Here is a 27,320-nt window from a genome sequence, read left to right on the forward strand (position 1 = left end):
ATTTGAAGAAACCAAACAAGCATCAGAACCAGAGTCAGATATGGCAGGAATGTTGGAGTTACCAGACCAGGAATTTTTTTAAAACTAATACCTAAGGGTTTTTAATGGAAAAAGTACACAACATGTAAGAACAGATAAATAATGTTAGCAAAAATATGGAAATTTTAATTTATTTTTAATTTTTAATTTTTAAAATATCCTCAAGGTTCTAATTAATTAATTAATTTACTTTTTGGCTGTGTTGGGTCTTCGTTGCTGTGCACGCATTTTCTCTAGTTGCGGCGAGTGGGGGTTACTTTTTCATTGTGGTGTGTGGGCTTCTCATTGCGGTGGCTTCTCTTGTTGTGGGGCACAGACTCTAGGCACGCAGGCTTCAGTAGTTGTGGCACACGGGCTTAGTAGTTGTGGCTCGCAGGCTCTAGAGCGCAGGCTTAGTAGTTGTGGCTCAACTAAGCAACAGGCTTAGTTGCTCCGTGGCATGTGGGATCTTCCCGGACCAGGGCTTGAACCTGTGTCCCCTGCATTGGCAGGTGGACTCCTAACCACTGTGCCACAGGGAAGTCCTAGATGGAAATTTTTAGAAAGAAAAATAAATGCTACAGGTCAAAAACACTAACAGAAATGAAGAGTACCTTTGAGAGACTCCTGAGTAGGCTGTATATAACTGAAGAAAGTATCTCAGAACTTGAGAATATGACATTAGAAACTTCCAAAATGGAAAAGTAAAGAGAAGAAAACACAGGAGAAGAAAACAAAAAAACAAAACAACAACAAAAACACAGAATATCCAAGAACTGTGGAACAATTATAAATGGTGTAATGTAGGCAAAATGGGAATACTAGGAGGAAGAGAGAGAGAGAAACAAAAGCAGTATTTGAAGCAGCAGTGACTGAGAATTTCCCCAAGTTACTGTCAGACACCAAACCTCATATCCAGGAAGTTCAGGGACACCAAGCAGGATAAATGCCAAAAAACAAACAAAACAAAAACAAAAAACTACACATAGACATATCATATTCAAACTTCAGAAAATCAAACAAGAAGAAAAACTCTTGAAAGAAACCAGAAGAAAATAATACGTTTCCTATTGAGAAGCAAAGATAAAAATTACATGCAACTTCTCCTGAGACACCATGCAAGCAAGAATAAAGTGGAGGGAGATATTTTAAATATTGAGAGAAAAACCCACCAACCTAGAATTCTGTACCCTGTGAAATTATCCTGCAAAAGTGAAGGAGAAATAAAGCCTTTCTCAGATGAACAAAAATTGAAGGAATATGTTGCGAGTAGTCTTCCATATAAAAGAAGTTCTTCACAGAGAAGGAAGATGACATAGATAAGAAACCAGGATCTACATAAAAAAAGGAAGAGCATTGGAGAATAAAATAATTGAAGATAAAATAAAAGCTTTTATTTTTATTATTCTTAGTTGGTCTAACATATAACTGTTCAAAATAATAACAAGACTATATATACATATATACACGTATATATGGATATACATAATATGTGCATATATATAATGTATATATGTTGTAATTACATATATAAATATATAATGTATAGTCTCATGTATAAGTGAAATAAGTGACAGCAATGATACAGGAACAGGAGAGTGAAATTAGGAATATTTTATTATAAGGTACTTGCATTACCCATGAAGCAGTATAGTTTTATTTGAAAGTGGATTTGAATTAGTTGTAAATGTATATTGTAAACTCTAGGGCAACCACTAAAAAATGTTTAAAAAGAAGTATAACTCATATGTTAAGAAAGGAGACAAAAAGGAAACATAAAAAGCTCAATGAAAACCACAAAAGAAAGAAAAAGTGTGGAAGACCAAAATAGGAAGAAAAAGCAAAGTCTACAATTAGAAAACAATAATAAATATGGCAGATATTAATTCAACTCTATCAATAATCATCTTAAATACCAATGGTCTAAATTCACCAATTAAAAAACAGAGATCATCAGAGTGGATCAAAAAACAAGATCCAACTCTATATTGTCTACAAGACACCCACTTTAAATATATATAAAGACTCATAGTGATTAAAAGTAAAGGGATAGAAAAAGATATGTCATTCTAACACTAATCAAAAGAAAAGCTGGAGGGACTTCCTTAGTTGTCCAGTGGTTAAGAGTCCACCTTCCAACAGAGGGGACGCGGGTTCGATCCCTGGTTGGTGAAGATCCCACATGCTGCGGGGTGACTATGCCCACACACCACAACTACTGAGCCCACACGCCTCAACTGGAGAGCCCACGTGCCGCAAACTACAGAGTCCACGCGCCCTGGGGCCCATGCGCCACAACTAGAGAGAGGTTGCGCACTGCAATGAAGAGCCTGTGCACTGCAATAAAGAGCTCACACACCTCAACGAAAGATCCTGCCTGCTGGAACAAAGATCCCACGTGCTGCAACAAAGATTCCACGTGCCGCAACTAAGACCTGATGGAGCCAAAAATAAAAAAAAGAAATAAAAAAATAAAAAATAAAATAAAATGTACTTGTTAAAAAAAGAAAAAGTTCGAGTAACTATAATAATTTCAAACAGAGCTGACTGCAGAGCAAAGAAATCTATCAGACTTAAAAAGGGCATTGCATAATGGTAAAGAGGTCAACACTCCAAGAGGATATATAATCTTTAATGTGCACGCATCTAACAACAGTGTCAAAATAAGTGAGGCAAAGACTAGTAGAACTGCAAAAAAAAAAAAAAAAAGATGAATCTACTATTATAGTTGGAGAATTTAACAATCCTCTATCAAAAATGGACAGCTCCAGCAGGCAGAAAATCAGTAAGAACATAGTTGAACTCAACAGCACCATCAATCAACTGGATATAATTGACATCTATAGACTGTTTCATCCCACAATAGCAGATTACATGTTCTTTTCAAGCTCTCATGGAACATTCACCAAGATAGACCATATTCTGGACCATAAAAAATACCTTAGCAAGTTTAAAATAGTAGAAGTCATACAATATCTGCTCTCAGAACACAAGGGAATTAAACTAGAAATCAATAACAGAAAGACCATTGAAAAATCCCCCAAACACTTGGAGATTTAGCATACTTCTAAATGACACATAGGTCAAGGAAGGAATCTCAAGGGAAATATAAAAATATTTTGAAGTAAATGAAAATACAACTTATAAAAATGTGTGGAAAGTCAGTGAATACAAAGCTTAGAGGGAAATTTATAGCATTGAATACATAAATGGGAAATGAAAAATCTAAAATCAATAAGCTAAGCTTTCATCTCAGGAAACTAGGCAGTGAAGAGCAAATTAAATCCAAAGTAAGCAGAAGAAAATAAATAAAAATTAGAGGAGAAATCAATGAAATTGAAAACAGGAAATCAGTAGAGGAGACAGCACTACAGATGTCACGGACATTAAAAAGATAACAAAAGAATACTGTAAACAATTCTGTGCCCACAAATTTGGTAACCTAGATGAAAACAACCAAGTCCTTGAAAGACACAATCTGCCAAAATTCACACAATAAGTATTAAATAATCAGAATAGGCATAATTCGTTAAATAAATTGAATCAATAATTAATAATTTTCCAAAGCAGAAAACACCAGGCCTTTCTTATGGGTTCACTGATGAATTCTACCAAACATTTAAGGAAGAAATTATATCAATTCTCTACAATCTCTTTCAGAGAACAGAAGCAGAGAGAATACTTTCCAACTCATTCTTTGAGGTCAGCATTACTCTAGTACCAAAACTAGACAAAGATATAACAAGAAATGAAAACCATAGACCAAGATATCTCATGAATATTGATCCAGAAATCCTCAGCAAAATATTAGCAAATCATATCCCACAATGTCTAAAAAGAATTATACATCACAACCAAATGGGGTTTATGCCAGGTATGCAAGGCTGGTTCAACATTCAAAAATCAATTAATGTAATTGATCACATTAACAGGCTAAAGAAGAAACACCACATCATCATATCAATAGATGGAGAAAAGCATTTGACAAAATCCAACATCCATTTGTGATAAAAACTTAGCAAACTAGGAATGGAGGGGAACTTATTCAACTTGCTAGAGAACATGTAAAAAAACCTTACAGCTAATATCAACATGTAATGGTGAGAGACACAAAGCTTTCTCACTCAGATCAGGAATAAGGCAAGGATGTCGTCTCTACTGCTTTACAAGATAGTACTGGAAGTTCTAGCTAATGCAATAAGTCAGGGAAAGGAAATAAAAGGTATCCTGATTGAAAAGGAAGAAATAAAACTTTGTTCTCAGAAGGCATGAAATTCCATGATCTTCTTCAGAAAATCTGAAATAATTGACCAAAAAAAAAAAAAAAAACTCCTGCAACGAATAAGCAGTTGTAGCAAGGTTGCAGGGTACAAGGTTAATGTACAAAGGTCAATCACTTTCTGAAATACCTGAGGGAGATTAAGAGGTACAAACTTCAGTTGCAAAATGAATCATGGGTATGAAATGTACAGTGTGGGGAATACAGTCAATAACTATGTAATGTCATTGTATGGTGATATATTATAACTAGACTTATTGTGGTGATCAGTTTGAAAGGCACAGAAATATCAAATCACTGTGTTGTGGAATAGGAACTAACATAGTGTTGTAGGTCAGTTATACTTCAAAAGCAAACAAACAAACAACAAACTCACAGAAAAAAATCAGATTTGTGGTTACCAGTGGTGGGAGATGGGGGGAGGGAAGTTGGATGAAGCAGTCAAAAGGTACAAACTTCCAGTTATAAAATAAATAAGTACTAGGGATGTAATGTACAATGTGGTAAATATAATTAACACTGCCGTATGATATATATGAAAGTTGTTAGGAGAGCAAATCCTAAGGATTCTCATCACAAGAAAAAAATTTTTTAAATTGAAATGTAGTTGATTTGCAATAATGTGTTAGTTTCAGGTATATAGCTAAGTGATTCATCTATCTATATATATATCTCTCTCTATTTTTTTAACATTCTTTTTTTTATATTTATTTTATTTATTTATTTTTGGCTGTGTTGGGCCTTCGTTGCTGCACATGAGCTTTCTCTAGTTGCGGTGAACAGGGGCTACTCTTTGTTGCGGTGAGCGGGGGCTACTCTTCGTTGCAGTGTGTGGGCTACTTGTTGCAGTGGCTTCTCTTTTCACGGAGCACGGGCTCTAGGCGCACAGGCTTCAGTAGTTGTGGCATGCGGGCTCAGTAGTTGTGGCTCACGGGCTCTAGAGCACAGGCTCAGTAGTTGTGGTGCACAGGCTTAGTTGCTCTGTGGCATGTGGGATCTTCCCAGACCAGGGCTCGAACCTGTGTCCCCTGCATTGGCAGGCAGATTCCCAACCACTGCACCACCAGGGAAGCCATATATGTATATATATATATATATTTTTTAGATTATTTTCCATTGTAGGTTATTATAAGATATTGAGTATTGTTCCCTGTGCTATACAGTAAATCCTTGTTGCTTATCTATTTTATGTATAGTAGTTTGTATCTGTTAATCCCATACTACTAATTTATCCCTCTCTTTCTTTCCCCTTTATGGCAGAGTAATATTCCATTATGTGTGGAATATACACACACACACATACACACACACACACACACACACACACACACACACACACACACACTCATACCACATCTTCTTAACCCAAACGTCTGTTGATGGGCACTTGGATAGTTTCTATGTCTTGGCTATTGTAAATAGTGCTGCTATGAACATTGGGGTGCATGTGTCTTTTCGAATTTGAGTTTTCATGTTTTCAGGATATATGCTCAGGAGTGGGGTTGCTGGATCATATGGTAGCTCTATTTTTCGTTTCTTAAGGAAACTCCATACTGTTTTCCATAGTGGCTGCACCAATTTACATTCCTACCAAGAGTGTAGGAGGGTTCCCTTTTCCCCACACTCACACCAGCATTTATTATTAGTAGACTTTTTTTTTTTTTTGTAGACTTTTAGATGATAGCCATTTTGACTAGGGTGAGGTGATACCTTATTGTGGTTTTGATTTGCATTTCTCTAATAATTAGTAATGTTGAGTATTGCTAATTCTTTTTTCTATTTCTTTAATTTTGTATCTATATGAGATGATTTATGTTCACTAAATTTATTGTGATTACCACTTCATGATGTATGTAAATCAAATCATGCTGTACACCTTAAATTTACACAGTACTGTATGTCAGTTATATCTCAATAAAAGTGGTAGAAAAAAAGTCAGTCACTTTCCTATATAACAGCAATTAACAAGTGGAATCTAAAATTGAAAACACATCACCATTTACATTAGTACCCCTCAAAATGAGATACTTGGGTATAAATCTAATAAAATACGTACAGTATACAAAAAAAGTTTACAAACTATGTAAGTATGTAAAAGCTATATGAGGAAAACTATAAAACTCTGATGAAGGACATCAAAATATAACTTAAGTAAATGGAGAGATAGCTCATGTTCATGGATAGGAGGACTCAGTATTGTCAAGTCAGTTCTTCCCAATTCGATCTATAGATCCAACACAAAGTCAAAATCTGAGCAAGTGATTTTGTGAATATCAACAAATGGATTCTAAAATTTATATGGAGAGACAGAAGACACAATATTCAAACAGTATTTGGAGAAGAACAGAGTTGGAGGATTGACACACCTGACTTCAAATCTTACTGTAAAGCTACAACAATGTGGGATTGTTGAAAGTTTAGACAGATAGATCAATAGAACAGAATAGAGAGCCCAGAAATAGACCCACACAAATATAGTCAATTGACAAAGGCTAAAGGCAATACAATGGAGCAAAGACAATCTTTTCAACAGATGGTGCTGAAACAACTGGACATCTATATGCAACAAAATAGATCAAGACATAGACCTTACACTCTTTACAAAAATTAACTGAAAATGGATCATAGACCTAAATGTAAAATGCAAAACTATAAAACTCCTGAAGGATAACATAGAAGAAAACCTAGATGACATTGGGTATGGTGGTGACTATTTATTTATTTATTTATGATGACTCTTTAGATATAACACCAAAGACATGATTCATGAAAGAAATAATTTTTAAGCTGTACTTCATTAAAATTAAAAATTCCTGAGAATTCCCTGACAGTCTGGTGGTTAGGACTCCGTGCTTTCACTGCTGAAGGCCTGAGTTCAGTCCCTGGTTGGGGAACTGAGATTCCACAAGCTGAGCAGCGTGGCCAAAAAAAAAAAAAAAGGGCTTCCCTGGTGGCGCAGTGGTTGAGAATCTGCCTGCCGATGCAGGGGACACGGGTTCGAGCTGTGGTCTGGGAAGATCCCACATGCTGCGGAGCAACTAGGCCCATGAGCCACAACTACTGAGCCTGCGCATCTGGAGCCTGTGCTCCACAACAAGAGAGGCCGTGACAGTGAGAGGCCTGCGCACCGCGATGAAGAGTGGCCCTCACTTGCCGCAACTAGAGAAAGCCCTCGCACAGAAACGAAGACCCAACACACAGCCAAAAAAAAAAAATTAATTAATTAATTAAAAAAAAATTAAAAACTTCTGTTCTGCTAAAGTCTATGTCAAGAGAATGAGAATACAAGCCACAAACTGGGAAAAATATTTGCAAAGGATACATTTGATAAAGGACTATTATGCAAAATATACAAAGAACTCTTCAAACTGTTAAAACAATAAAAAAAAATGAACAACCTGTTTAAAAATTGGGCAAAAGACCTGAACTGACACGTCATCAAAGAAGATACACAGATGGTGAGTAGCATATGAAAAGATGTTCAAAATCATATGTCGTTAGGGAATTGCAAATTAATTAATGAGATTACCCTACACACCTATTAGAATGGCCAAAATCTCGAATGCTGACAACATCAAATGCTGGTGAGGTTGTGGAGCAACAGAAATTCTTCATTCATTGATGGTGGAATGCGAAAAGGTACAGCCACTTTGGAAGATAGTTTGGCAGTTACAAAACTAAATGTACTCTGACCATACAATCCAGTGATTGCACTCTTGGGTATTTACCCAAAAGAGTTGAAAACTTATGTCCACACAAAAACCTGCACACGATGTTTATAGTAGCTTTCTTCATAATTGCCAAAAATTGGTAGCAACCAAGATGCCCTTCAGTAGGTAAATGGGTAAATAAACTGTGGCATGCAATGGAATATTATTTAACACTAAAAAGAAATAAGGTATCAAGACATGAAAAGACATGAAGGAACCTTAAATGCGTATTGCTAAGAGAAATAATCTATCCTGTAAGGGTCCGTACTCTTTGATTCCAATTGTATGACATTCTGGAAAAGGTGAAACTATGCAGACAGTAAAAAGATTAGTTTTTCCAGGGATTAAGGGTTAGGAAGGATGAATAGGCAGAATACAGAGGGTTTTTAGGGTAGTGAAACTATTCTCTAATATACTACAATGGTGGATACATGTCATTGTAGTACATCTGCCAAAACTCATAGAATGTACAACATCAAGAGTGAACCCTAATGTCAGCTATGGACTTGGTGATAACGATGTGTCAGTCAGTATAGGTTCATCAGCTGTAACAAATGCACCACCCGAGAAAGAGATGTTCATAGTGGGAGAAGTTATACATGTGTGTGGACAGAAGTATATGACAACTCACTGTTCTTTCTGCTAAATTTTAGAGTGAGCCAAAATCTGCTCTAAAAAAAAAAAAGTTTAATTTAAAAAATGAAAAGCAACCTAAAAAAAAAAAACCTTAAATTTATAAAAAGAAGATAAACTAGGCAGTAAAAATATTTTTTGTTTTTCTTAAGGGTACCTACAGTGTTTCTATTCAAGTCCTCTACTGACACTGGGTTTTCCAACCTGAGGTTGAGAAAATAACCTAATCTCCTTCTTAATTGAATCACAACCTTATTTGCAATGAACAGGTAGCACCAGTCCTTCATAAAAAAGGTGAGGGAGGGGATAGGAGTTGTTCAGAAGGCGATCAGTGGGCAAGATTCATTTGCCTTCATTCAGTGCCCATGATAGATCAAAGGCTACAAGCCAAATTCAGGTACCTACAGACTCCATGCCTTTTCTGTGAGTACTGAAGATGAAAAAGTCTTGTTTGGTTTTATGTGAGGATTTCCCCCCTCATCACTCCTCAGAAAATGAAGGATATCTATCCTCTCATTTAGGAAATGAGTGCTTATAATAGAAAGTTATTCTTAGTCAGCTGTTACAGTTAGATGATTTATGTCACCTCTGACCTGCTTTCTGATAAAGCATGACTTCATTCATGGCTCTGGAGATGACCTGTGTACACTGACCTGGCATAAACCTGGAGTGTTAAGTCATTTTAGTGACAGTTGTTGGAGAGAAGATTGGCCTCCCACTATAAGTCTGTCTACAGTGAGGTTGTGTAAAGCAGCTGCATTCCTAGTGAGGCCTGGTTAAGTTTATCCCACTATTAGTTTCTTCAGTATTACTCATCTTTCTCAAAAGGAAAGAGGTTTTTCTAGCACGTAGAGTATCTGGCTTGTAATGGCTACTGAGCTGAAATAATATGCATATACTAATGGCTGCTCATTTGTTTGTTTCCCTTTTCTTCGTTTACTGACTCATTCTTGGAGGTTAGAGTAGTTATGCCTTTCTGGTCAGCTGACAATTGAGCTTTCTTAGAAATGACACTTTCACGTCTCCAAGTATAAGAAGTTAATGCTCCAGTTTTCATTTAGCTTTTCATCCACTCAGAGTCAATGAAGAATCAAGACATTCAGTGTTGATTTCCATGGCCTATGAAGCTGAGTCAACTTGGCACGAAGGGCTTTTCTCAAACATTCTTCTCTAAAGGCAGGGTCAGTGGCTCCTTTTTTTCCAAACTCCACTTTGCTCAATGATGATTTTAAAATGGTGACAATGGTGATTTTATAAACTCTCAATTTAGTCACAATTAATATGCTTTTAGAGGAGTTTTTTTCCTTGGGAGTTTTTTGATGATTTTTACTTTGTCATGTGATTTAAAATGTATGACCAAACATTATAGCAAAATAATGCTTACCTGCTTGCACTCTTCTGTTTTAGAAGAACTGGTAGTTGACAACTGACTTTTTTTAATTTTGGTTTCTGCAACACAGGGGTTGCTAGGTAACTTTAATCCCTTCAACAAGAGGACAGTCAACAACAACAAATTCCTGCTCTCCTTAGATTTGTATATTCCATCTAGAAGATCTAGCAAATAAAAAAATGATTTAAAACATTTTTTTTTAAATATGCAGTTCTATGTAGACTAGACCACCTTTTACATCTCTGGAACATGGCATCAAATATTTTTTAATAATGCAGCCATTTCTTCAACATTATGATATGCTTATTCTTAAGAAATTAACTTATAAGCAGCAATAGGTGTTTGCTATCTCCAGGAAATATTTGAAAATCCAGTTTAATTTGAAAATGATAATTTTATGAAAATATTATATCAAAATTTTGTTATTAAAATATCTATTTGGATTTCTCATTTATTTATATGACTCTCCAGTCTTAAGTGTGATTGGATATACAGCTGTTTGTACTAAATGTTTTATTTATTTAGGGTAGAAATGTATTTACATTGTCATCCTGGTCATTGCTTGAAAGTTTAACCTCATACTTTAATTTTTAAATAACTTCAATGTCACAAAAATATTTTATATAATTTTCACATAAAGTTCTGAAAATTAAAAAAAGACCCTTTCATCTTTCACTTTTCATTTCTTCCATCAAATTTCCCCCATGATGTTTCTTTCTAGCTACTGCCAAAGTTAATAGTTACATTTTCTTCAGTAGCAAGTAGCAGATTTGCAAAGATTTTTTTTTTTAATTTATTTTATTGAAGTATAGTTGATTTACACTGTTGTGATTTGCAGACTTTTAACAATTGCTTAAAGCCTTAAAAAAAAAAAAATCCCTTATTTAAGAATCATGCGAATAGCCAGAGCTTATACACAGGAGGTGTACATGAGTGTGGCTCTGCTGAAGTTTACTGAAATATTTCCAAGTTAGCGGGGGAATTCTGCTGCCCTAAGACTCCCTGGCTCCCTTGCCATGACTCCCTGAACCGCCCCACAGTCCTGCAGCTAAAACAGGTGGCCTCTTAGACCCTCCTCCAGCACTATTACCCATGCTTTGACATGCCAGCTGTTAAATATTTTGATGATCATTCATGTGTATAGCCAGAGAGTCATCATTTATTTGTCTTAACGATGTTTACTAAACTGTTTTTAAGAGTACCTTAGATAGAAGTATTTTATGTCGTGTTAATGACACTTACAATTTTGTAAAATGCATAACTTGCTTTTAACAATCCAGGTAAATAGAACTGGAGTTTTCCTACGTATTCTGAAATCTTTTTCATATACTTTTCTATTTTAAGGAAAACAATAAAATTAGAAACTTTGGGAAATTTGTGGAGTTTTCTAGTCACTTTCCTTTGCCTTTTTATTGGAAATAAGGTTTAATGAAATTTCCTTGTTAACATTTTTAGAATGAAAAATGACAGTATTATAAGTGAAGTAGTGTTGCTTTTTAAAAATAGTGATATAGCAAATGTTGGCAGTTTTATAAAGTAGTATAAAATTTCATTTTATACAGTTTGCTGTCTCATCAAGCATTAGAAATTTTCTCACTGATCCTTTGGTGTTTGTATTAATGTTATTAACGTAATGGCATTAAGCCTTTGCTCATATGACTATAGCATCCGTGCATGAAGATATTCTTTGGGCTATGAATAATTTATATAATAATTAATGATTAAAAATTCGTTCTTTTACTTCCCATCTGTCTTAAAGAAATGGGAAGGTGGGTTTAATATACACCTAATAATTTTCCTAAAATGTAAAGAAAATGAACTCACTTTTTAAATATCTGGGTTAATGTTATAGATTTGAAGCAGTTTTTTTTTTTTTTTAAATAAAGCTTTCACAGTCTACCAAGTTATCGATCCTCAATCTATGGCTATTATAAATGGATATAATTAGCAATTCAGTCTAAATGAACCATGGTAGTAGCCTCATTACTCTGAAAAATCTGTTACATCAGTTTATAATATGAAATTCCCAAATCTAAAGGAATAGAATATACATTGTAAAATAATTTTGGGGGGGATCAGTAAGCATTATGATTATGAGTTTACAGTTGCCTATTACAATTTGAGGATTATTCATTATAAAGTTGCTTTTTTAAAAATTTATCTTATTTATTTGGTTGTGCTGGGTCTGAATTACGGCAGGCAGGCTCCTTAGTTGCGGCTCTTGGGCTCCTTAGTTGTGGCATGCATGTGGGATCTAGTTCCCTGACCAGGGATCGAACCCGGGCTCTCTGCATTGGGAACTTGGAGTCTTAACCACTGTGCCAGCAGGGAAGTCCCCATTATAAAGTTTTAATACTATATGAGGGTATTTAAATTGGGATAATCCTACCAATGTAATTTTGCTCATGTTTTTATACCTTATTCACTGTGTAAGACCTCTTTTTTTATACATGTATTTGTTCTGTCTGTATCAAACTAGATGATAGATCTAAGTCATAGAATCATAACGCCTTAAACCTGGTTTGAAACAGAGATAATGCAATTGAACATTTTATAGACTTCTCAAACCTCAGTTTCCTTAAGTGATTGGTTGGCTCAAGATCATGAAGTTATGGAGGATTAGTGGCAGAATTAGAACCTGAGATGGATTTGTACATTGGTTATCTCTTCTACCTTCTGACTTCCTTAGTTTGCTTGTGGGTTTATGAGAGTGATGGGTGAGAAGTTTCTTCTGAGATTCAGCTCAAAGCCTAGCTCCTAATAGAAATATTGTCCTGCAGTCAACTATAGAAATTCCGTCGCCAAAACCTAAAGTTCCTTGTGTGGAGAAAAAGGAACAGATGAACCATAGAATCAGTGTACACATTTTTCTTCACCTCTTTCTTCTTCTCTGCCCCTTTTCTTTCCTCCACTACACAGAATTTCTAGAAGGGATCCCTAAAATGCTTAAACATTGGGAATGGCAGTTCCATTATAAAGAATTATGTTTCCTATTTTAGTGGATAAAAGATAAACTATATCCTCTATTGGCTTTTCAGAGTTAAGACATTGGGCACACCTCCATTGGTTAATTATAGCCCAGTTTCTGACCAAAGAGGTCAAGTATTAGCAAGTGTCAGAGTGTCATAGAAATGTTTGCATTTCAGATGCAAGAAATTATATATGCTTGTTCTGCTTGATTTTTACTCAATATTTTCTTTTAATGTGGAATTTCCATCTCATTTTTTCAAAATATCTATTCCCTCATAACTTTTGTTTGCTTGTTTGTTTCTGGAAGGTATATAAGTTGATAATCTATACACAATGCCAAGTGAATTTATACCTGTACCTCTACATTTCTGTTTGGTTCTTAATTTCTTTGTGCAATAGAAATACTATGTCAAACAGTTTATAACTGTCTAATATTTCAGCTTTGTTTGGCAATTTTAGTTCTATAAAGACTTCATTAGAAACAGTCTTGTTTGGTGTATATATTTTTATCTTAGTGGAATTTGTTCTGTAAATGCTCACTGAATTTTTCCTTGGAGTCACCACTTTCTCTATGTTAGGAAGAGCAGGGAGTAAATATGCATGGGGATTTGCTTTAGTTTTCTTCTTAGAACTTTAACTTCTGTATTGTTTTTGGTTTTTTTGTTTGTTTGTTTTGCTTTTTAATTAATTAATTTTATTTATTTATTTTATTTTTGGCTGTGTTGGGTCTTCTTTGCTGTGCGTGGGCTTTCTCTAGTTGTGGCGAGCGGGGGCTACGCTTCGTTGCAGTGCGCGGGCTTCTCATTGCAGTGGCTTCTCTTGTTGCAGAGCACAGGCTCTAGGCTCGCGGGCTTCAGTAGTTGTGGCACACGGGCTTGGTAGTTGTGGCGCCTGGGCTTAGTTGCTCTGTGGCATGTGGGATCTCCCCAGACCAGGGCTCGAACCAGTGTCCCCTGCATTGGCAGGTGGATTCTTAACCACTGTGCCACCAAGGAAGTCCCTGTTTTTTGTTTTTTGGGTTTTTTTTTAAGCATTAATAGAACAGCCATTGCTGCCAAGTAGCTGACATTCTGAAATAGCATTTCCCTTTGGGCACCTTACAGTTGGGATCATTTACTTGCAGAGAGAGAGTAAGCATGAGTGCACACTTGTTGGGGTGTGGTGGGGTGGGGAGAGGAAAGAGGGAGGAGAACTGAGTTGTGGGTATATCCTGCTGAGGCCAGTAACCTGCTGTTCAGTGAACTTCCAGTCTGACCCCATTTAGACCTGGAGGAGGATCACATCAATCAGGGGAGCAGCTGAGGGGGCATGAGAACAGGAAGGAAACACCTATTGCTGGGAAACTTTGAAGAGACGTGCAGTGAGGGTGGATGATTAGCACAAAGTGGAAAGGACGGCCTAGATCCAGCAGGATAAACGTAGTGCCCTGTTCACGATGGAAGTATTTATTTAATGTCTTCATCAGGGAAATATCCATTTATTGAAAGGAGAATGTATTTAAGACCCCCCAAAAAGATTTCTATACATGATACATAGTGTGCATTGATGTATACATGTTTATAGGTAGAGTGACTGGTTTCTAAAGAAAAGTTTTGTTCCATTTTTGAAGGAAAGTGTCCGCTACTAGGATTTGAAATACAGAATAATTTACCTATCACCAAAATGAAATGTATTCTTCATTGAATCTCCTACAAGCTGTTGGAGGCCATGAAGCATGGCAGTTAAGAGCACAGGCTCTGAAGACCTGCCACCTACAAAGTGTGTGCTAAGGAACATGACTGAAAGTATTTTGAAGATTAAATGACAGAATGCATTCAATAAATCTTAGCTATTTTTATTGTCACTGTTAGTTTTTCATCTACATTCTGGAAAATATTGCAGAAAGATATTATCCTTTTTACACAGTGAATAGTTGATGAAGATAAAGTACCGGAATAAGCTTCAATTTAGGGAAACAAAAGAAAAATCTGTCTTCGAACCACATTATCTTCAGAAAGATGGTGATATTAACCGTGAGGTTTATTTCGTTCAATTAAAAATGTAGATATGTGTGTGGGAGTGAAAACTTTTCAATGTGCTCATAGGCTTTCATTCTTAAATTTCTCTCTTTTTTTGTTTTTGCTTTTTTTTGTTTGTTTGTTTCTCTGGCTCTTACCTTAACTTCTGTCTTTGGCAGCAGTTACCCTTTATGTTTATTCTGTTTTGCCTTCTAAATGATTTGTTTTTTCCTTTATAATCTCAGTATATCAGGTCAGAGGGAAAACTCAGTGTATCAGCTGACTGATATTGTTTTACATTTTCTTTGAGACTACTTACCATAGCATCCTAAATAGTATTATTAAGGTTCTCTTTCAAAACAGGTACCCAAGCATATGAGTCATCACTGTAGTGATTCCTGAATGTTATCATATTGGAGACTTTCCAAAACTGAACAAAGCCAACATCACTGGCCATTGAAGAACTGTGTTCTAACAAGAGTCTTGTGGTCTCTTACAGGTGTACATTCTATTTGTTGGGATGGCCTCTTTTCATAAGGGGGCTCTTTGGGGCATAGAAAACTGGAACTTCATGTTCTCCTTGATAATTTGCCAGCTTGGTTCCCAGCCAATCAGATAACTGCTTGCAGTGACACGCATTTCTCTAGGACTCCCCATCTTGTGTCTTTCTTTAGAGGGTGGTTGCACTAAGCCCGCTCACACCAGTCTGAGCCAAGGGCACTGCTGTCCTGAATGCCCCACAGTATAGATAAAAATCCCATACCAACCAAGTTCTGATAAAACTCTGAGTGTAAAGAATACATTAACCATTTAGGTTTTATATTACTATTTTAAACAGAAAACAGGAAGGCGAGTGCTTCCTTCCTTCCTCAGTGTTTGGTACGTAAGTTGCTAAACCCAGCCTTAGGAATCTAAGGATATACAATGACCCTCTTCTAGTCTTACCAATGCTTCTTTGACCTTTTGTAAAATCACAAGGTAAAAGCAATTATACTCCAATAAAGATGTTAATGAAAAATCTTGTGAGGGTTTTTTTTGTCTCCAACCCTAACCTCCTGAACTTTACCTGTCTGATAATTATTTATTTGGAATGCATGGATTCCTCAAATACATGATGTCAAAAATTTATTTTGTCATTTCAAATTCCTTTATAGAATTTTCTCTGATTAAAACCATCATTCTTCCAGGCAACCAAGCTCAAAGCTTTATTACTATAATTGAGTCTTTCTTTTTCTCCCTACATCTAGAGTGTTACTAATATCCACCCATTTCTCAATCAGTAATATTTCCGTGCTTGATCATTTTATTTCATTTCCTCTGCCACTGTCTTGTTCAGATTTATCACTTAACATCTGAACTGCGGCAACAAGCCAATATCTTTTTTTTTTTTTTTAAGATTTATTATTATTTAATTTATTTTTGGCTGCGTCAGGGCTTGGTTGCTGCACACGGGATCTTCATTGAGGCATGCAGGATCTTTCGTTGCAGCGCGTGGGCTTCTCTCTAGTTCTGGTGTGCGGGTTTTCTCTTCTCTAGTTGTGCTGCATGGGCTCTAGTTCACGACATGCGGGCTCTAGTTGAGGCGCTCGAGCTCAGTGGTTGTGGGGCAAGGGCTTAGTTACCCCACAGCACGTGAGATCTTAGATCCCTGACCAGAGATCGAACCCACGTCCATTGCATTGTAAGGCAGATTCTTTGCATTTTTTTTTAAGTTTTTAGATCTTCTCTTTTAATTTTTTTTATACAGCAGGTTCTTATTAGTTATCTATTTTATACATATTAGTCTATATATGTCAATCCCAATCTCCCAATTCATCGCACCACGACACACGCACCCCACCACCTGCTTTCCCCCCTTGGTGTCAATACATTTGTTCTCTACATCTGTGTCTCTATTTATGCCGTGCAAACCGGTTCATCTGTACCATTTTTCTAGATTCCACACATATGCGTTAATATACAATATTTGTTTTTCTCTTTCTTACTTCACTCTGTATAACAGTCTCTAGGTCCATCCACGTTTCTACAAATGACCCAATTTCGTTCCTTTTTATTGCTGAGTAATATTCCGTTGTATATATGTACCACATCTTCTTTATCCATTCGTCTGTCGATGGGCATTTAGGTTGCTTCCATGACCTGGTTATGGTAAATAGTGCTGCAGTGAACATTGGGCTGCATGTGTCTTTTTAAACTATGGTTTTCTCAGGGTATATGCCCAGTAGTGGGATTGCTGGGTCATATGGTAATTCTATTTTTAGTTTTTTAAGGAACCTCCATACTGTTCTCCATTGTGGCTGTATCAATTTACATTCCCACCAACAGTGCAAGAGGGTTCCCTTTTCTCCACACCCTCTCCAGCATTTGTTGTTTGTAGACTTTTCTGATGATGCCCATTCTAACTGGTGTGAGGTGATACCTCATTGTAGTTTTGATTTACATCTCTCTAATAATTAGTGACGTTGAGCAGCTTTTCATGTGCCTCTTGGCCATCTGTATGTCTTCTTTGGAGAAATGTCTATTTAGGTCTTCTGCCCATTTTGTGATTGGGTTGTTTGTTTGTTTTAATATTGAGCTGCATCAGGTGTTTATATATTTTGGAGATTAATCCTTTGTCTGTTGATTCGTTTGCAAATATTTTCTCCCATTCTGAGGGTTGTCTTTTCATCTTGTTTATAGTTTCCTTTGCTGTGCAAAAGCTTTTAAGTTTCATTAGGTCCCATTTGTTTATTTTTGTTTTTAATTCCATTACTCTAGGAGGTGGGTCAAAAAATATCTTCTGTGATTTATGTCAAAGAGTGTTCTTCCTATGTTTTCCTCTAAGGGTTTTATAGTATTTGGCCTTACATTTAGGTCTTTAATCCATTTTGAGTTTATTTTTGTGTATGGTGTTAGGGAGTGTTCTAATTTCATTCTTTTACATGTAGCTGTCCAGTTTTCCCAGCACCACTTATTGAAGAGACTGTCTTTTCTCCATTGTATCTCCTTGCCTCCTTTGTCATAGATTAGTTGACCATAGGTGTGTGGGTTTATCTCTGGGCTTTCTATCCAGTTCCATTGATCTATATTTCTGTTTTTGTACCAGTACCATACTGTCTTGATTACTGTAGCTTTGTAGTATAGTCTGAAGTCAGGGAGTCCGGTTCCTCCAGCTCTGTTTTTTTCCCTCAACACTGCTTTGGCTATTTGGGGTCTTTTGTGTCTCCATACAAATTTTAAGATTTTTTTGTTCTAGTTCTGTAAAAAATGCCATTGGTAGTTTGATAGGGATTGCATTGAATCTGTAGATTGCCTTGGGTAGTATAGTCATTTTCACAATATTGATTCTTCCACTCCAAGAACATGGTATATCTCTCCATCTGTTTATGACATCTTTATTTCTTTCATCAGTGTCTTACAGTTTTCTGAATACAGGTGTTTTACCACCTTAGGTAGGTTTATTCCTAGGTATTTTATTCTTTTTGTTGCAATGGTGAATGGGATTGTTTCCTTAATTTCTCTTTCTTATCTTTTGTTGTTAGTGTATAGGAATGCAAGAGATTTCTGTGCATTAGTTTTGTATCCTGCTACTTTACCAAATTCATTGATGAGCTCTAGTAGTTTTCTGTAGCATCTTTAGGATTTTCTACATATAGTGTCATGTCATCTGCAAACAGTGACAGTTTTACCTCTTCTTTTCCAATTTGTATTACTATTATTTCTTTTTCTTCTCTGATTGCTGTGCCTAGGACTTCCAAAACTATGTTGAATAATAGTGGTGAGAATGGACATCCTTGTCTTGTTCATGATTTTAGAGGAAATGGTTTCAGTTTTTCACCATTGAGAATGATGTTTGCTGTAGGTTTGTCATATAAGGCCTTTATTATGTTGAGGTAGGTTCCCTCTATGCCCACTTTCTGGAGAGTTTTTATCATAAATGGGTGTTGAATTTTGTCTAAAGCCTTTGCTGCATCTATTGAGATGATCACATTGTTTTTTTCTTCAGTTTGTTAATATGTGTATCACATTGATTGATTTGCATTTACTGAAGAATCCTTGCATCCCTGGGATAAATCCCACTTGATCATGGTGTATGATCCTTTAATGTGTTGTTGGATTCTGTTTGCTAGTATTTTGTTGAGGATTTTTGCATCTATATTCATCAGTGATACTGGTCTGTAATTTTCTTTTTTTGTAGTATATTTGTCTGGTTTTGGTATCAGGGTGATGGTGGCCTCGTGGAATGAGTTTGAGAGTGTTCCTTCCTCTGCAATTTTTTGGAAGAGTTTGAGAATGATGGGTGTTAGCTCTTCTCTAAATGTTTGATAGAATTCACCTGTGATGCCATCTGGTCCATGGACTTTTGTTTGTTGGAAGATTTTTAATCACAGTTTCAATTTACTTCTTACTGATTCAGTCTTGGAAGGTTGTACCTTTCTAAGAATTTGTCCATTTCTTCCAGGTTGTCCATTTTATTGGCATAGAGTTGCTTGTAGTAGTCTCTTAGGATGCTTTGTATTTCTGCGGTGTCTGTTGTAACTTCTCCTTTTTTGTTTCTAATTTTATTGATTTGAGTCCTCTCCCTATTTTTCTTGATGAGTCTGGCTAAAGGTTTATCAATTTTGTTTATCTTCTCAATGAACCAGCTTTCAATTTTATTGATCTTTGCTATTGTTTTCTTTGTTTCTGTTTCATTTATTTCGGCTCTGATCTTTATGATTTCTTTCCCTCTACTAACTTTGAGTTTTATTCTTCTTTCTCTAGTTCCTTTAGGTTTAAGGTTAGATTGTTTATTTGAGATTTTTCGTCTTTCTTGAGGTAGGATTGTACTGCTATATAAACTTCCCTCTTTGAACTGCTTTTGCTGCATCCTATAGGTTTTGGATCTTCGTGTTTTCATTGTCATTTGTCTCTAGGTATTTTTTTGATTTCCTCTTTGATTTCTTCAGTGATCTCTTGGTTATTTAGTAACGTATTGTTTAGCCTCCATGTGTTTGTGTTTTTTATGTTTTTTCCCCTGTAATTGATTTCTAATCTCATAGCGTTGTGGTCGGAAAAGTTGCTTGATATGATTTCAATGTTCTTAAATTTACTGAGGCTTGATTTGTGACCCAAGATGTGATCTATCCTGGAGAATGTTCCATGTGCACTTGAGAAGAAAGTGTAATCTGCTGTTTTTGGATGGAATGTCCTATAAATATCAATTAAATCTATCTGGTCTATTGTGTCATTTAAAGCTTGTGTTTCCTTATTAATTTCCTGTGTGGATGATCTGTCTGTTGGTGTAAGTGAAGTGTTAATTCCCCCACTATTACTGTGTTACTGTTGATTTCCTCTTTTATAGCTGTTAGCAGTTGTCTTATGTATTGAGGTGCTCCTATGTTGGGTGCATATATATTTATAATTGTTATATCTTCTTCTTGGATTGATCCCTTGATCATTATGTAGTGTCCTTCCTTGTCTCTTGTAACATTCTTTATTTTAAAGTCTATTTTATCTGATATGAGTATTGCTACTCCAGCTTTCTTTTGATTTTCATTTACATGGAATATCTTTTTCCATCCCCTCACTTTCACTCTGTTTGTGTCCCTAGGTCTGAAGTGGGTCTTTTGTAGACAGCGTATATATGAGTCTTCTTTTTGTGTCAATTCAGCCAGTCTGTGTCTTTTGGTTGGAGCATTTAATCCATTCCCATTTAAAGTGATCATTTATATGTATATTCCTATTACCATTTTCTTAATTGTTTTGGGTTTGTTTTTGTAGGTCCTTTTCTTCTCTTGTGTTTCTCACTTAGAGAAGTTCCTTTAGCATTTGTTTTAAAGCTGGTTTGGTGGTGCTGAATTCTCTTAGCTTTTGTTTGTCTGTAAAGCTTTTGATTTTTTGTTGAATCTGAATGAGATCCTTGCCGAGTAGAGTAATGTTGGTTGTAGAATCTTCCCTTTAAATATGTCATGCCACTCCCTTGTGGCTTGTAGAGTTGCTGCTGAGAAATCAGCTGTTAACCTTTTAGGAATTCCCTTGTATGTTGTCATTTTTCCCTTGTTGCTTTTAATAATTTTTCTTTGTCTTTAATTTTTGTCAGCTTGATTACTATGTGCCTTGGCATGTTTCTCCTTTGGTTTATCCTTCCTGGGACTCTCTGTGCTTCCTCGACTTGGGTCGCTATTTCCTTTCCCATTTGGGGGAAGTTTTTGACTATAATCTCTTCAAATATTTTCTCGGGTCCTTTCTCTCTCTCTTCTCCTTCTGGGACCCCTATAATGCAAATGTTGGTGTGTTTAATGTTGTCCCAGAGGTCTCTTAGGCTGTCTTCGTTTCTTTTCATTCTTTTTTGTTCATTCTGTTCCGCAGCAGTGAATTCCACCATTCTGTCTTCCAGGTCACTTATCTGTTCTTCTGCCTCAGTTATTCTGCTATTGATTCCTTCTAGTGTATTTTTCATTTCAGTTATTGAATTGTTCATCTCTGTTTGTTTGTTCTTTAATTCTTCTAGGTCTTTCTTAAACATTTCTTGCATCTTCTCAATCTTTGCCTCCATTCTTCTTCTGAGGGCCTGGATCATCTTCGCTCTCATTATTCTGAATACTTTTTCTGAAAGGTTGCCTGTCTCCACTTGATGTAATTGATTTTCTGGGGTTTTATCTTGTTCCTTCATCTGGTACATAGTCCTCTGTCTTTTCATTTTGTCTATCCTTCTGTGAATGTGGTTTACATCCCACAGGCTGTAGGATTGTAGTTCTTCTTGCTTCTGCTATCTGCCCTCTGGTGGATGAGGCTATCTAAGAGACTTGTGCAAGCTTCTTGATGGGAGGAGTGGTGGTGGGTAGAGCTGGGTGTTGCTCTAATGGGCAGAGCTCAGTAAAACTTTAATCTGCTTGTCTGCTGATGGGTGGGGCTGAGTTCCCTCCCTGTTGGTTGTTTGGCCTGAGGCAATGCAGCACTGGAGGCTACAGGCTCTTTGGTGGGGCTAATGGTGACTCTGGGAGGGCTCATGCCAAGGAGTACTTCCCAGAACTTCTGCTGCCAGTGTCCTTGTCCCTGCGGTGAGCCACAGCCAGCCCCCACCTGTGCAGGAGACCCTCTAACACTGGCAGGTAGGCCTTTTTCAGTCTCATGGGGTCACTTCTCCTTCCCCCTGGGTTCTGATGTGCACACTACTTTGTGTGTGCCCTTCAAGAGTGGAGTCTCTGTTTCCCCCAGTCCTGCCGAAGTCCTGCAATCAAATCCCGCTAGGTTTCAAAGTCTGATTCTCTGGGAATTCCTCCTCCCGTTGCTGGACCCTCAGGTTGGGAAGCCTGACATGGGGCTCAGAACCTTCACTGCAGTGGGTGGACTTCTTTGTTATAATTGTTCTCCAGTTTGTGATTCACCCACTCAGTGGTTATGGGATTTGATTTTATTGTGATTGCACCCCCCTACCATCTCATTGCGGCTTTTCCTTTGTCTTTGGATGTAGGGTATATTTTTTGGTGAGTTCCAGTGTCTTCCTGTCGATGATTGTTCAGCAGTTAGTTGTGATTCCAGTGTTGTCTCAAGAGGAAGTGAGCTCACATCCTTCTACTCCACCATCTTGAACCAATCTCCTGTAAGGTGGATTCTTTACTGCTGGACCACCAGGGACGTCCTAAGCCAATATCTTATATGTAATGATTTAGAACCCCTAAATCTTCTCCTACGTCACACCCACTAGGATGGCTTTAAAAAAAGAGACAATAACAAGTGTTCATGAGGGTGTGGAAAAATTGGAACTCTCTACACAGTTGCTGATGGGAATGTAAAATGGCACAGAGACTTTGTAAAAACAGTTTGGCAGTCTTCAAAAGGTTAAACATAGAATTATCATATGACCTTGCAATTCTACTCCCAGGAATTTTCCTCCTAAGAGAACTGAAAATATATGTCCATACAAAAACGTATAAACAATGAACACACATGTTCAAAGCAGCATTATTCACAGTAGCCTTAAGGTGGAAGCAACCCATGTCTATCAACAGATAAATGGAAAACCAAAATGTGGTATATACATATAATGGAATACTATTCTTCCTTAAAAAGGAAGGAAATTCTGACACATGTTACAACATGGGTGAATCTTGAAGACGTTATGCTAGGTGAAATAAACCAGTCACAAAAGAACAAATATGATTCTGTATGAGGTACCTCGAATGTCAAATTCATAGAGAACAAAAGTAGAATTGTGTTTGCCAGGGGCTTGGGAGAGGGGAGAATTGGGAGTTGTTTAATGGGTATGGAGTTTTGTTTCAGAAAATGAAAAAGTTCTAGAGATAGTTGGTGGTGATGTTTGCACAACAATGTGAATGTGCTTAATGCCACAGAGTTATACATTTAAAATATGGTTAAATTAGTAAATTTCATGTTACATATATTTTACCACAATAGAAAAAGACTTGTAAATGAATGTTCATAGTAGCATTATTTATAATACCCAAAAGTAGAAATAACCCAAATATTTATCATGAATAGAGTGTGGTACATCTATACAGTGTGATATTAGACATAAAAAGGAAGTACCGATACACACTAAGACATACATGAACTTTGGAAACATTATGCTCAGTGAAAGAAATCAGAAACAAAAAGCCAAATTTTTCATGATTTAATATATCAAATATCCAGAATAGGCAAATCCCTAGAGACAGAAGATCAATTAGGTAGAGGAGAGATGAATGAGGACTGACTCCTAATGGGTACTGGAATTATTTCATGAGTGATGAAATTGTTCTGGAATTTGATAGTGGCAATAATGGCACAACTTTTTGAATATACTGAACCCACAGAATTATATGCTTCAGAATGATGAATTCTATGGTATGTGAATTATATCTCAATTTTTAAAAACCCTAAATCTTAATACATGACTTTTATGATGCCATGTTGCTAAAAAAAATGGCATTCCCCAGTCTCAGCTTACTATTTCTACCTATGTAACTGGGAAAATTAAGTGACCCCCCCCTTCTGACTCTGTAAAATAGGGATAATAATAATTACCTCTCCAGATGTTTGTGTTAAATGAGCTAACATATGTAGTGCTTTAGCATGGTGTCTGGCATTTACTAAGAACCCAGTAAATTTACTAAGACCTCTTGGGACATGAGCCTTCAACAGCTTCCAGTACTATTTCAGATACTATTTCCAGATATTCTGGAAAATGGCTCTACTCTTTTGCCATTTTACCAATACTCTTTACATTCCAGGTCAAAACTACCTCTCCAAATTCTCTTAATGCTCTTTATAGTAACCCTTCCATCAGAATGGGCTGTTTTGTATCATTCAGTTTGCTTTGCATATTCTTGCAGCTGTGTCTTTTCTTGAAAACAGTGCTCTCTCTCTATGCCTCTCTCTTTCTCTGAATTTCATCTTGCCCTTAAAGCTCAGAAGAAGCCTTTCCTCATGCATTAAACTTTTTCTCTTATTTCAGGATTTTCACTACATCTTTGACCAGTGAAGGCTTACTTTGGTTATATTTTTAAAGTATTTACCTTATTATGTGATCTTTTGAAAGTATGTGTCCAGCTAAATTAAAGCCCCTGAGCACAGGGTCACATGTTATAATGCTTTACCTTTTCCACAGCACTTAGCACATTGTCTTGATGTGGTATATTTGGAGTAGACATTTGCTATCAAGTAGAAGGAGTTATGCTAATGATTCTCTATCCTGGCTGCACCTTAGAAACACCTGGGGAGCAAGGCTTCATTTTAGGCCAACAAATCAGAACCTCTGAGCGTGAGGCCGCAGCTTTACACCCAAGGTGATAACTATAACCAAGGCTGAGAACTATTGTATTCAACAGATGAAGTAAGACAAGCCAGTGGGTCTCAAACCTAATTGATTATCACAATCAAGATGTGATCACAAACTGATGTGAGCAGAGATGCTTTGGATATTACAAACTGCTCTACAAATATTAGACAAATATTATGGTGCAGTTGGGACTATCATTGCTTTGAGAAAGATCCTCCAACCCCGTATTTTTCACAGCCAATGGCATAGTGGAAATATCCAATTATAGGCACCTAAAACCTTTAAATGCTATGCAATAGCTTTCATACCAGATGTACATGCTGTGTTCCTTTTTGCTAACTTAAAAATATTCAAACTGTATCTTTTCCAGGCTGGCCACCATTCAGCAGCAGACCCTCTCAAGATTGTCTACTTGCCCTTGCTCCTGTTGAGTTACCACGGGTGGAAGCAGGAGATGGGCTCAGCAGCAGCCAACAGGCCATGACCCAGGAGGCGCAGTGAGGGATAGAGCTGCTGGTAAGACACTGGGGACAGCTGGTTCTTGTTTGCGAGTATAAGTTTATTCTCAATTTAATGGTCAATCTCTCTTCCAACCTCCAACGCTAAGTTACTCTGTACTGTCTCAAATACCTCTATTATCTATGCTTAGGATGCATGGCTTAGATTTTAAGGTCTATGAATCCCCTAAAGTTGTGTGCTGACTTTTAAGTATTGATACATACATTTTTTTTTTCCTCTGAAGAAAAGGTAGATTTTCATCAGATTCTTAATGTTTGCTATTTTAATAAAAGAGAGATAAGAGCCATTCAAATATAATAATAAGCACGGAGGAAGGTGCTATCTCTAACCACTTGTCACAGCATTTCTCTTCTCCATTCTTACATCACCTATGGCCACTTTGTCTCAATCTTGTTGAGGACCAAAAAAAATGCTATTTTGTGTTTATTTGCTGGTCTGAAAGTGAGTACCTCTTGAACCTAGGCAGCTGGGTTTCATGACAGTTTGGCTTCATAGAACTAACAGAGAACTAAAGTTTAGAACGACAGATCTCAGGAGAGCCTATGTGATTTTTTTCACGTGATTTTTCTGAAAATACAAATAGAGGTACCGACAGAAAGACACTTTTTTCATTATGTTCTTATAGTTGATCTTAATAAAGATCAATTTGTTTTGCTAATTAGTGTCCCAACCTAAAGGGTTTCTTTGGGTTTTTTTAAGGGTTTTTTTTGTTTTTGTTTTTTTTATCAGATCACTATCATTTATATAGACATATAGAAGTAGAGAATTGATGTATTTTTTTTCCCCAAAATATTTAAGATGAACACTAGAATGAATTCTACTATGTATACCTTTGCCTGTACTGTAAACCAGTTTAAATTGTGGATGCATTGTAGAAAAGAAAATGCAGGTTAGCTAGAGAAAAGGAAGAATGAGGTTTTTTTTTTTTCCATCTATAACTCTTTAGCAGGTAATTTAGCTTTAGTTTCACTGAATCTTGTTTATACATTCAGCATAGCAACTCTTCTAAAAAGCCTGTGTAGCTGTAATCTCTGCCCTCATTCCAGATGCCTGAGGATATAAGTATCCACTCTGCCACTTGATACTTCTTAGAGACTGACCTGGTGCTGAGAAATCCTTTCCAGTGTGTCCTCAGTTAAACTCCCATGATCCCTGGATGTTGCCATTTTCAAGACATAGGGCAAGTGTATCTGCCTAGATTACCTCTCTGCCCTGGGAATTTTAAGTCACTGTGTAAGGGAAAGAGATCTCAGCACAGTAGTAACTCTCAGAATGAAAATTTTCCCCTTACATGTTAATGTTTTTAGAGTAATCATTGTCACTGAAAATAGACTTCCTCTTTCCCCTCTCATGCTGGAAAATCTTAGGTAATTATGAATAAAGCATTCTTTGCTTTTCCCCTCCTGCCTTAGTGGTTGCTTTACCTCTCACTGTGGGGACTGTGGCTACTCATTCTGTACTTGGCCTTAACATGAGAACTGAGACACATTTTTAAGATAGAATTGTTATCTCTTTAGTGAAGTCATAACATTAGTCAGAAGATTTTCTCTTCTTGGTGGTGAAGGGTGCGTAAGTAAGGAAGAGTAAAAGTTTAGGGAAAAGTATAAGATAAATTACTAACAAGAAAAGAGGACAGGAAATTAAAATATTAGCTGTTATTAAAAAAAAATTTTTTTTCAAGTAACTACTGAAGGAGTCCTTCCCTCATATCCAAAAAAGAATCTAATTTTGTATTTAGTTTTTTACAGTTGGATAAGCTCAGCCTAGGACTTATTTTCAGTACTAAATAAGCTGGGGGCTCATTTTTAATAATGTCTATTAGCTGTGTGTTCTTGGGAAAATTATTTAACCTCTTTAAACCTTGTTTTATTTGGCAAGGAGGAAAATATGTCAGAGTTAAATAATAATGGAATTATGTAATGTTATATGGATAATACGTGCAGGGCCTAGCACATAATAAGTTCTCAATTTTATATTAGCATTTGTTTATTATTATTAATCACTGTTACTAATCTTGCTTTTAGTTTTTTAATAATGAATTCATTCCAAAAGTATTTCTTGA

The 27,320-nt window shown here is 36.5% G+C and overlaps 1 protein-coding gene across 5 annotated transcripts in view; it reads left to right on the forward strand.

Annotated features, from left to right (window-relative positions):
* Positions 1-27,320, forward strand: part of TET2 (tet methylcytosine dioxygenase 2) — a 142,164-nt gene that overhangs the window by 22,169 nt on the left and 92,675 nt on the right. For all 5 annotated transcript variants that reach the window (XR_014263911.1, XM_082462746.1, XM_082462744.1 and 2 more), the window contains exon 2: positions 25,110-25,255. The gene's annotated coding sequence lies outside the window, so the exon portion shown is untranslated. The remainder of the gene's footprint in view (positions 1-25,109; positions 25,256-27,320) is intronic.

Source organism: Balaenoptera physalus (assembly GCF_965194825.1).
Source record: "Balaenoptera physalus genome assembly, chromosome: 5".
Lineage (NCBI taxonomy): Eukaryota > Metazoa > Chordata > Mammalia > Artiodactyla > Balaenopteridae > Balaenoptera > Balaenoptera physalus.